Source organism: Mauremys reevesii, linkage group 23, assembly GCF_016161935.1.
Source record: "Mauremys reevesii isolate NIE-2019 linkage group 23, ASM1616193v1, whole genome shotgun sequence".
Classification (NCBI taxonomy): domain Eukaryota; kingdom Metazoa; phylum Chordata; order Testudines; family Geoemydidae; genus Mauremys; species Mauremys reevesii.
Window position 1 is genome coordinate 6,928,553 of NC_052645.1, and position 10,512 is coordinate 6,939,064.

At 63.0% G+C, this 10,512-nt stretch overlaps 2 protein-coding genes across 19 annotated transcripts in view; both read right to left on the bottom strand.

Annotated features, from left to right (window-relative positions):
- LOC120389100 (schlafen-like protein 1) overlaps nucleotides 1-1,985 on the bottom strand; it is a 37,102-nt gene extending 35,117 nt beyond the window's left edge. For 3 of the 6 annotated variants that reach the window (XR_005590764.1, XR_005590763.1, XR_005590765.1), the window contains exon 1: nucleotides 1,680-1,980. The gene's annotated coding sequence lies outside the window, so the exon portion shown is untranslated. Of the gene's footprint in view, nucleotides 1-1,679 lie in introns of all 6 variants that reach the window. The other 3 variants (XR_005590762.1, XM_039511338.1, XM_039511339.1) reach the window with 3 other exon arrangements.
- SCMH1 (Scm polycomb group protein homolog 1) overlaps nucleotides 1-10,512 on the bottom strand; it is a 293,217-nt gene that overhangs the window by 204,894 nt on the left and 77,811 nt on the right. The gene's annotated exons all lie outside the window — the stretch shown is intronic.

The window sequence follows — 10,512 nt, forward strand, 5'->3', positions numbered from 1 at the left end:
CATGGGGACAGCTGGAAAGGTCCCAGGGTGGGTTTGCCCTAAGAACGGGGCACTGCCGTGGCCGGTGTGGGAAACGCCAGTAACACTAAGATGTCCTGCACAGCCTGCAGGGCCTTGGGTGTCAATGGCATGTCCAGGTGCCGGAGGACCGTGTCACTGTCAGGGGTGGCAGGAGCGCCTCGGGATGGGCTAAGCCACTCGACCTGAGTCTGGGCCCAACTACCACACAGAAGTGAGGAGCTGCCTTCTTGGGTCCTTGCTCCCCTCTGGCCCTCTCCTTCCCTTTATGGGATGTCAGAGATCATCCCTTCCCGCCCTTTCTTTGCCTCCTGGCTGGCGCCAGGGAGGAGGATTGGCGTCGGCCCAAGGACGGCACTGGCAGAGCCCTCCGTACCAACACAGCGGTACTGCGAGCAGAGTGAGACTGGGACGGCTCCGGTGCTAGCGCTGATTCCATCAGGAGCACCTGGAGACGTATGTCTCGCTCCTTCGTTGTCCAAGGTATGAACCCTTTACAGATCCGACATTTGTCTCTGCTTTGGATCTCGCCCAGGCACCTCAGACAGCTACTATGAGGATCGCTGATGGGCATCGTTTTTTTACCACGATTGCAGGGTTTGAAGCCTGGGGATCGGGGCTTGCCCCATCCCTAGGCTGAGTCCTGTCCAGGACTAATGAACTAACTAAGGGAAACTAATAACACTTTAATGATTTACAGGGAAGGTTCATATCAACGGATTGAGACAGAGGAGGCTTGCTGAAGCAAGATGATGTTCCAGCACCGTCACTGGCGGTGAGAAGGAACTGAGGGTGGGGGGAGCTGGCACCCTTTATACCGTGCCATATGGGCCCCACTCCAGAGGGCGCCAGAGCCAGTCCCCTACGGATACTGCTGCGGAGGGAAAAACTTCCAGCACTGGTGCATGTGGGGAGCACACACCTACTATGGAATGGACACGAGCAAGCACTTGAAGAACTAAGGCCTTCTGCTCAAACGTCGCATGGCTTGTGCACAGGCTGGATAAAAATGTGTTGGACACAAACCAGCTACAAATTAATGTGCGGATGTTGTTGCACTTTGAGCTATTGGGAGAGCAGACAGAAGGCGACGTTGGTCACTGGGAAATAACCTCCCGTGGCAAATCCTGCACTAGTACAGCCACTAAACATGGCGAGGCCTGTGCTACTCACGGGGTTGGGGCTGGTAGCACTATGGGAGAGGGGTGAGCAGGGCAGCCCCTGCCCCCCACTTCTACCTATCCAGCTTCCTCCCCTTCCTGTACAGGGCTAGCTAGAGCGGAAGTGCATTTATATTGATCTCACTGTGGCCAGACTGGGGGCTGACTGGTCAAAAATCACAGCCCCAGCAAAGCACAACTGGTGCATAGACAGGGCCAGCCACCACCCTTGGAAAGAGAATCACTTTCAAAGACTGTGCTTCTGGTCGCCCCTGAAGATTGAGTCCCACTCCCACCAGCCCAGCGCTCAGTCCAGTGGGCTGATCCCAAGTTATAACCAGAATGATAGCTGGGGCCCCAGGCAAAGCACACGAGAGCACAATCCTGAGGCTTGAATCTTTGCCCCAGAGTAGTCTCCATGGTCTGGGGCTTGGGGGAAGCTCCTGCCCCTTCCTAGTTCCCAGGGATCTCAGAAAAGCAAGAAGTCAGGAGCTGGGTTACCATCAAAGGGCTGGTGGTCACATCAGTCAGCACAGAAAGACTCCAGCGCTGGTCACCCTTCCAAAACTCCTGGCGTCTCAACCCAGGAACAAGCCAACCCAGGGCTTTCCTTGCCCTGCCTGTTTCTGCTGTGAGCGAGGAGATGGCTTTAAACCAGGTGTCTGGATTGTGAGGTCATTGAGCATCATCAGTGAGGTGCCTGATGTAAGGTGAGATGTCACTGTGCAGGGAACTGCATGCCAGCAGGAATGGGGCAGACTAATGCTCCATGCACCTGGCAGAAATGGCCCAAAAGGATTGTTGCCGGCCTCAGTGGTTAGCCAATGTTCAGGGCGTTCCTGGATTGGAGGAGAAATGGATAATGGAGTCAGAACAGACGTAGTTTAGTTTCCCTGAACATAGGAGGAACAAACAGCAGCAGGCAGTTTCCTGTTCAGAAATCCAAGCCTGCTTTCCAGCTAGTCCTGTGCCCAAAAGAAACTCTCTCTCATGGCTTCCTCCTAGGGCCACACTCCTACTGCTTCCCTTGCTTTCCCCTCTGGCCTTCTGGTCCTGGCTGCTTCTCACACATCCAGACACGCACAGCCCTGCCAACCAGTGCCCCAATATCTGCATTTGCAGTTGGTCCCAGGAGCCCTCTCATTCTACCTGGATTAGTTCTTGCTCATGCCTTCTATTGCTTCTATTGCTTCAACACCTTTTAAACCAGGGCCATTGAACTGCTCCCCAAGGACGCCGGAATGAAGTGTGGCTATCATGGCCCCCAGTGTCTGCGAGGTCACTGACTGCCTGGAGCTCAAACAGACAGGAACACCCTCCATCGCAGCAGCGGGTCCATTAGCCCATGCTGGGTATGTGGAGAGACAGTGGATCTCAGCTGTGAGTAGGGCGCTGCCACAATTTGTACAGTGGGGGGCTGAGAGTCATTGAACCAAACTGTCAACCCTGGATAGGATAGAAACCGCTTCACGTCGGGGGGGTGCTACAGCAGCCCTATTTCCAGCACCTGTGGCTGTGAACCGTGGGCAGGGCTCCCATCTCCCGAAGGCCATGGGGTGCAGCGAAGCCAGAGCCACACCCCGCACGCCAGAGATTTTTCAAAGACCTGGTTCACTGCCCAAATAACCAGTCACCCCCCCCCGCCCCCGGAGCAGGGTGAGTACAGGAGGGGAGCGGCTGCAGCAAATCACCTAGACTAGAGCCATACGAGAACTGGCACCGAGGTGGGCAGGAGGCAGATCCAGAGAGGAAGGGAGGGGGGAGATGGAGGGCTGAGGGGACGAGGATGGCTGCAGGGGGTGCTGGGGAGATACGAGGAGGGGGCAGGAATGGGTGCAGGGGGTGAAGAGAGGGGGGGAGATGGAGGGCCGAGGGGACGAGGATGGATGCAGGGGGTGCTGGGGAGATACGAGTTGGGGGCAGGAATGGGTGCAGGCGGGGACCAGCAGGGAGGGAGGGGAGGAGGAGATGGAGGGCTGAGGGGACGAGGATGGATGCAGGGGGTGCTGGGAAGATATGAGGAGGGGGCAGGAATGGGTGCAGGGGGTGAAGAGTGAGGAGGAGGGGGAGATGGAGGCCAAGGGGACGAGGATGGCTGCAGGGGTGCTGGGGAGATATGAGGAGGGGGCAGGAATGGGTGCAGGAGGTGAAGAGCGAGGGGAGGGGAGGAGGAGATGGAGGGCTGAGGGGACAAGGATGGCTGCAGGGGTGCTGGGGAGATACGAGGAGGGGCAGGAATGGGTGCAGGAGGTGAAGAGCGAGGAGGAGGGGAGGAGGAGATGGAGGCTGAGGGGACGAGGATGGATGCAGGGGTGCTGGGAAGATATGAGGAGGGGCAGGAATGGGTGCAGGGGTGAAGAGCGAGGAGGGGAGGGGAGATGGAGGGCCGAGGGGACGAGGATGGCTGCAGGGGTGCTGGGGAGATACGAGGAGGGGGCAGGAATGGGTGCAGGGGTGAAGAGAGGGGAGGGGGAGATGGAGGGCTGAGGGGACGAGATGGCTGCAGGGGTGCTGGGGAGATACGAGGAGGGGGCAGGAATGGGTGCAGGGGTGAAGAGCGGGGAGGGGAGGGGGAGATGGAGGGCTGAGGGGACGAGATGGCTGCAGGGGTGCTGGGGAAATACGAGGAGGGGGCAGGAATGGGTGCAGGGGTGAAGAGCGGAGGGGAGGGGAGGGGAGATGGAGGGCTGAGGGGACGAGATGGCTGCAGGGGTGCTGGGGAAATACGAGGAGGGGGCAGGAATGGGTGCAGGGGTGAAGAGAGGGGAGGAGGGGAGGGGGAGATGGAGGGCTGAGGGGACGAGGATGGATGCAGGGGTGCTGGGGAGATATGAGGAGGGGGCAGGAATGGGTGCAGGGGTGAAGAGCGAGGAGGAGGGGGAGATGGAGGGCCGAGGGGACGAGGATGGCTGCAGGGGTGCTGGGGAGATATGAGGAGGGGGCAGGAATGGGTGCAGGAGGTGAAGAGTTTAGGAGGGGAGGGGAGGAGGAGATGGAGGGCTGAGGGGACGAGATGGCTGCAGGGGGTGCTGGGGAGAAACGAGAAGGGGGCAGAAATGGGTGCAGGGGTGAAGAGCGGGAGGGGAGGAGGGGGAGATGGAGGGCTGAGGGGACGAGATGGCTGCAGGGGTGCTGGGGAGATACGAGGAGGGGCAGGAATGGGTGCAGGGGTGAAGAGAGGGAGGGGGAGGGGAGATGGAGGGCTGAGGGGACGAGGATGGTTGCAGGGGGTGCTGGGGAGATACGAGAAGGGGGCAGGAATGGGTGCAGGGGTGAAGAGTGGGAGGAGGGGAGATGCAGGGGATGGTGTGGGGTTCACGGGGGAGGGCTGACGATAGGGACAGGGCGGAGGCAGGGGTGATAGGCGAGGGGCAAGGAGGGAACGGGTGCATGCAGGGGATCTGGAGTGGGATGAGGAGGCGGATGCGGGGGGGTGACATGGGGATGCCGGGACAAGGGTGGACATGGGGGTGAGGTGGGATGCGTGGGTGAGGTGGGGGTGCCAGGGCAGATGAGGGGGTGCCGGGGCAAGGGGGGATGCGAGGGTGCCAGGGGAGGGGACGTGGGGCAAGGTGGAGGTGCCGGTGAGGCGGATGAGGGGTGCCGGGGTGCAGGGAGTGAGGTGGGGTGCTGGGGCGAGGTGGAAGTGGGGCACTAGGGTGAGGGCTTATGCGGGGATGAGGTGGGGTGCCAGGTAAGGGCGGATGTGGGGTCAAGGCAGATGTGGGGTGCTAGGGCAAGGCGGGACGAGGGGTGCTGGGGCGAGGGGAACGTGGGGTGAGGTGCGGGTGCCAGGGCTACAGTAGGCACGGGGGTGAGGTGGGGTGCTGGGGTGAGGGGACAAGAGGGTGAGGTGGGGTGCTGGGGCCAGGGTGGACGAGGGGTGCAGGGGAGGTGGGGGCGAGGTGGGGTGCCAGGGTGAGGCGGACGAGGGGTGCAGGGGAGGCGGGGTCCCGGGCGAGGAGAGACACGTGGGTGAGGTGGGGTGCTGCTGCAGGGAGTGCGGGGAGGTGGGGGAGATGGGGTCCTGGGGTGAGGGGACAAATGGCTGAGGTGGGGCTGTCGGGCGAGGCAGATGAGGGGGTGCAGGGGAAGGCAGGGGTCCCGGGACGAGGGGGACACGGGGAGGCGGGGCAAGGTGAGGGAGCTGGGGCAAGGGTGGATGAGGGGTGCAGGAGGAAGCAGGGGCGAGGTGGGGCTGTTGGGGTGAGGGCAGATGAGGGGGTGCAGGGGAAGGCAGGGGTCCCGGGACGAGGGGACATGGGGGTGAGGTGGGGTGTCAGGGCGAGGGTGGACGAGCGGGTGCGGGGTCCCAGGGCGAGGTGGGGTGCCAGGCGAGGGCAGATGAGGGGTGCAGGGGACACGGGGTCCTGGGGCGAGGTGGGATAAGGGGATGAGGTGGGGTCCTGGGGCGAGGAGGGACACGGGTGGGAGGCAGGGGCAAGGTGGGAGAGCTGGGGCGAGGCGGATGACGGGTGCAGGGGAGGCAGGGGCGAGGTGGGGTGCCAGGTGAGGGCCGACAAGGAGATGCAGGGGAGGTGGGGTGAGGTTGGGGTGCCGGGCGAGGTGGACAAGGGGTGCAGGGGAGGCGGGGAGGTGGGCGATGTCGGGGCAAGGGTGGATGAGGAGATGCAGGGGAGGTGGGGTGAGGTTGGGGTGCCGGGCGAGGTGGACAAGGGGTGCAGGGGAGGCGGGCGAGGTGGGGATGTCGGGCGAGGGTGGACGAGGGGTGCAGGGGAGGCGGGGTCCCGGGACGAGGGGACATGGGGGTGAGGTGGGGGTGTTGGGGTGAGGCGGACGAGTGGGTGCAGGGGTAGGCGGGCGAGGTGGGGTGCTGTGGTGAGGGCAGATGAGGGGTGCAGGGGAGGCAGGGGTGCCGGGCGAGGTGGGGGTGCCAGGCGAGGGCAGATGAGGGGTGCAGGGGACACGGGGTCCTGGGGTGAGGTGGGATAAGGGGGTGAGGTGGGGTCCTGGGGCAGGAGGGACACGGGGAGGCGGGGCAAGGTGGGGAGCTCGGGCGAGGCGGACGATGGGGTGCAGGGGAGGCAGGGGCAAGGTGGGGAGCTGGGCGAGGGCGGACGACGGGGTGCAGGGGAGGTGGGGTGAGGTTGGGGTGCCGGGCGAGGGTGGACAAGGGGTGCAGGGGAGGCGGGGAGGTGGGCGATGTCGGGGCAAGGGTGGATGAGGAGATGCAGGGGAGAGGTGGGGTGAGGTTGGGGTGTCGGGGCAAGGGGCCGAGAGATGCAGGGGAGGTGGGGAGGTTGGGGTGTCGGGCGAGGTGGACAAGGGGTGCAGGGGGAGGCGGGCGAGATGGGGATGTCAGGGCGAGGCGGACGAGGAGGTGCAGGGGAGGCGGGGTGTCGGGCGAGGATGGACGAGAAGGTGCAGGGGAGGCGGGGCGAGGAGGGGTGCTGGGGTGAGGCGGATGAGGGGTGCAGGGGAGGCGGGGTCCCGGGACGAGGAGGGACATGGGGTGAGGCGGGGTGCCGGGAGAGGCGGACAAGGGGTGCAGGGGAGGCGGGGTCCCAGGCGAAGGGGACTAGGGGTGAGGTGGGGTGCTGGGGCGAGGCGGACGAGAAGGTGCAGGAGGGAGGTGGGGTGGACGAGCGGGTGCGGGAGGCGGGGTCCTGGGGCGAGGGGACACGGGGTGCCGGGCGAGGCGGACGAGCGGGTGCGGGGAGGCGGGGTGCCAGGGCGAGGGGACACGGGGTGCCGGGCGAGGGGACACAGGGGAGGCGGGGTCCCGGGCGAGGGGGACACAGGGGTGAGGCGGGTGTGCCGGGCGAGGCGGCAAGCGGGTGCAGGGGAGGCGGGGTCCCTGGCGAGGGGACACGGGGTGTCGGGGCAAGGGCGGACGAGTGGAGTGCGGGGAGGCGGGGTCCTGGGGCGAGGGGACGAGTGGGTGCGGGGAGGCAGGGGTCCCGGGCGAGGGGACGAGCGGTGCGGGGAGGCGGGGTCCTGGGGCGAGGGGACACGGGGTGCCAGGCGAGGGGACACAGGAGGGAGGCGGGGGTCCCAGGGCGAGGGGGGACACGGGGGTGCCGGGGCGAGGGCGGACGAGTGGGTGCGGGGGAGGCGGGGGTCCCGGGGCGAGGGGGGATGAGCGGGTGCAGGGGGAGGTGGGGTGCCGGGCGAGGGGACACGGGGTGCCGGGCGGGGAGTCCCGGGCGAGAGGGGACACGGGGGTGCCGGGGCGAGGGCAGACGAGTGGGTGCAGGGGGAGGCGGGGGTCCCGGGGCGAGGGGGGGTCCCGGGGCGAGCGGGGGCAGAGCAGCGCAGCGAGGCTCTGGAGTCGTGGAAGCAGCGGAGCGAGGCTCAGGTGGGAGGAAGGAGCAGAGCAGCGCGGGAGGAAGAGGGTTTCAGGGCAGGGGGAGGGGGTTGCTGCTGCTAACCCCGGGGCGACCAGCAAAGCTCCCCAGGGTGGGTGCCTCAGAGCACATCCCCCGCCGCCGAGGGGAACCAGCTCTGCAATCACAGCACCAGCTGCCAGCGCTGCTGAGCCTAGTCCTGGGACTGGCGCTGCCTCGAGCTCTGCGAGGGTCTCCCCTCCTGTCACCACGCCAGGGGGATCACGCCCTGGGAGGGGGCGGGGCGGGCGAGGCCAGAGGAAAGGCTGCCCCATTACTGGCTGTCACCTCCTGCTGGTCTGTGGCAAAATCAGTTCTCGGCCCAGCTCCTGAGACTGAGCAATCCCTTCCTGGCACCGCGACGCCACGTGCAGAACGCCTCAGCGGCTCACACAGCGGTGGGGCGGGAAGCTCGCCCCGCCCAGAGGCGAGGTGATAGCAGCACAGGGGAGGAATAGCTCAGTGGTTTGAGCATTGGCCTGCTAAGCCCAGGGTTGTGAGTTCAGTCCTTGAGGGGGCCACTTGGGGATTTAGCTGGGGTTGGTCCTGCTTTGAGCAGGGGCTGGACTAGATACCTCCTGAGGTCCCTTCCAACCCTGAGATTCTGTGACGTCACAAGTCCCCAAGCGTGAGCAATGCAGGGCACTTGGACCCTGCCTGTTCTGTGCCCCTCACCACATGGCTTTGGTGATGAAATCCCAACAGGGAGTTGCCCTGGACAAGGCAGTTGGGGCACTGGGCAGCCGCCGTGGGAGGCTCTGCAGCCGAACAGCCAGGGAAAGGAGCTCTGGGCAGGGAAGGTGCATGGCTGGCGTGCTGGGATGTGTGGCCAGACATTCTGGTGGAAAGAGCCCCCTGTAAATCGACTGCACTTACCAGAGCAGGTCTGGGATTAGAGCTCCCTGTGCAGCCCAGCTTGGCCAACACTCTCACCGGGCCCAGCGTTGCAACAGCAGCACACAGAGGAGGGAAGCAGGGGCCAGGCAACGCAGCAAGTACCCCAGCTCATTCCCCACCTCACAGCTCAGGCCTGGGAATGACTGGCCTGCTGCCTGTCAATTCCCTGAGATGCCTGGGGCTCCCCCAGGTGCAGACGGAGGTGAGGAGAGGGGCAGAAAAGACACTGACAGAGTTTAAAAGGTTTCAGGGATTAATCACAATCTACTACTGGGAACTTCAGTTCTGTGATCCCAAGTCAGGCGAGCTGCTGCTGCAGGCAGACAGCTCTCCCAGACTGGCCGGGCAGCTTCCTTGGGTTGCACTGGCTGCAGTAGTTTCAAAGGTGTAAATACTCAGGAGCCGGATGTACAAATCATGGAGGAGCAGGACTGGGCTGGAGCCTGCCAATGGCTCATTCCTATCTGTATGTGCCTGCAGCCTCCGGCAGAACATGCTTCCAGCAGCAGAGAGCGCCCTCCCTCGTGGAGAAGCAACTGTGCAGGGGCAGACCCCTGCTCGCCTTGGGTGCGGAGCTCCCTGGTTGCATGGGGGGCTGACAGCCCTGTAGAATGGGCCTCTCTAACCACCTGACAAAGCCAGCCAAGGAACGTGGTTATTCTTTTATTTATAAACAACTCAACATAAAGTAAGTGCAGAGGAGAGCGCTGGCTGCACTGCATTGGGACCTGCCTGAGAGAGGCCCGTCTGCAGCCGGACAGCAGCAAAGGAAACGTGAAAACCAAGGAGGAGGTTTCTGTGCTGCCGCTGGCCATGGGACAGCGACGAGGCCGAGCCCTCGCCCGGTTCGTCATGCTGTGCTGGGGACAGCCGCTAGGATTTAGCAGAGACCTTGTTTTACAAATAGCCTTTTATTACGTTTGGGTTTTCTTTCCAATTTCCCCTTAGGGGTAAAGCAGAGCCACATAAGAGCTCCCGTGGCACTCTGACCCAGGGAGCCCCTGGCGGGGGGAGGACAGACGGCAAGAGGGAAAGGCAGGAGAGGAAAGAAGTGCTTGTGATGGACATTTCCCTACAGCCTGTCCCTTTGGGCCATGTTCTCAGCGTATGGCTAGCAGGCCAGTGCTCAAGCCCCACCCTGCCCTCGGAGCTGACTCATGGGCACACCAAGAGGCATGGCAGCTCTTCCCTCTGCTTGTCACATACCAGGCAGTGAGATTGTGCGGGGTATTACCCAGCCCTTGTTTTCCATTGCAGGGCTCTAACAGCTGTGATGAAGAGCCTGCTCCCATCGGAGTTCATGAAAAAGTTCCGTTGGCTTCCTAGGGAGCAGGTTCCTGCCCCATGGCAGGTGCAGGGCACCTGGCTAGGTTCTTCTCCACCTCATTTCTCTACAGCTGCAGCAACTCAGACATGGGACAGTGGGTCACTGCTCAAGTGCCATCACAAATAAATACATTAAACAGCTTGAAACAAGCTGTGCCGGGCGGGAGCTGGGACAGGCCCAGGAAGGGCAGAGAGAGGGACGGCCTTCCCCGAACTTGTGATCCTGCTGTCACACAGCCAGCCCTGGTCACACACCCCTGGAACCTGCTGATGGTTGACAGAATGAAATGGAGAGGTAAGGCCATTCTAACAGTACCATCTGGACAGACGAACCTTTACATTGCTGGGTAAAGAGCTCTGAGGGTTGCGATTTCATAATAGATACAAAAACATTTCATTGTTGTTTCCTAAATAGATGACACCTTAAAAAGAGAGAATTCAACAGGGCGCCCAGCCCTCCTAGCCCACAGCCCATGCTAACTGGGAAGGCATCAGTCTGTGTCTGCCCCAGCTGAGCTTCCCTCCTTGTCAGAAATAAATACAAAGGAATTGCCACCTTGGCATCGCCAGCATGAGGAAGTCCACCAGCTACGGGCCCCCGGGGCAGGAGGAAAGGCTGCTCTGTCAAGACAGCAGGACTAGCAGGCTTGTGTGACCATGCTCTGGGCTGCAGTCCCCGGCACACAGCCCTTCACAGAAGGCTGGGAACAGGGTGCACAGTCTTTTAAGCTTGCCATAGTGTTACTCCAGGAGTTGGGTTCTCA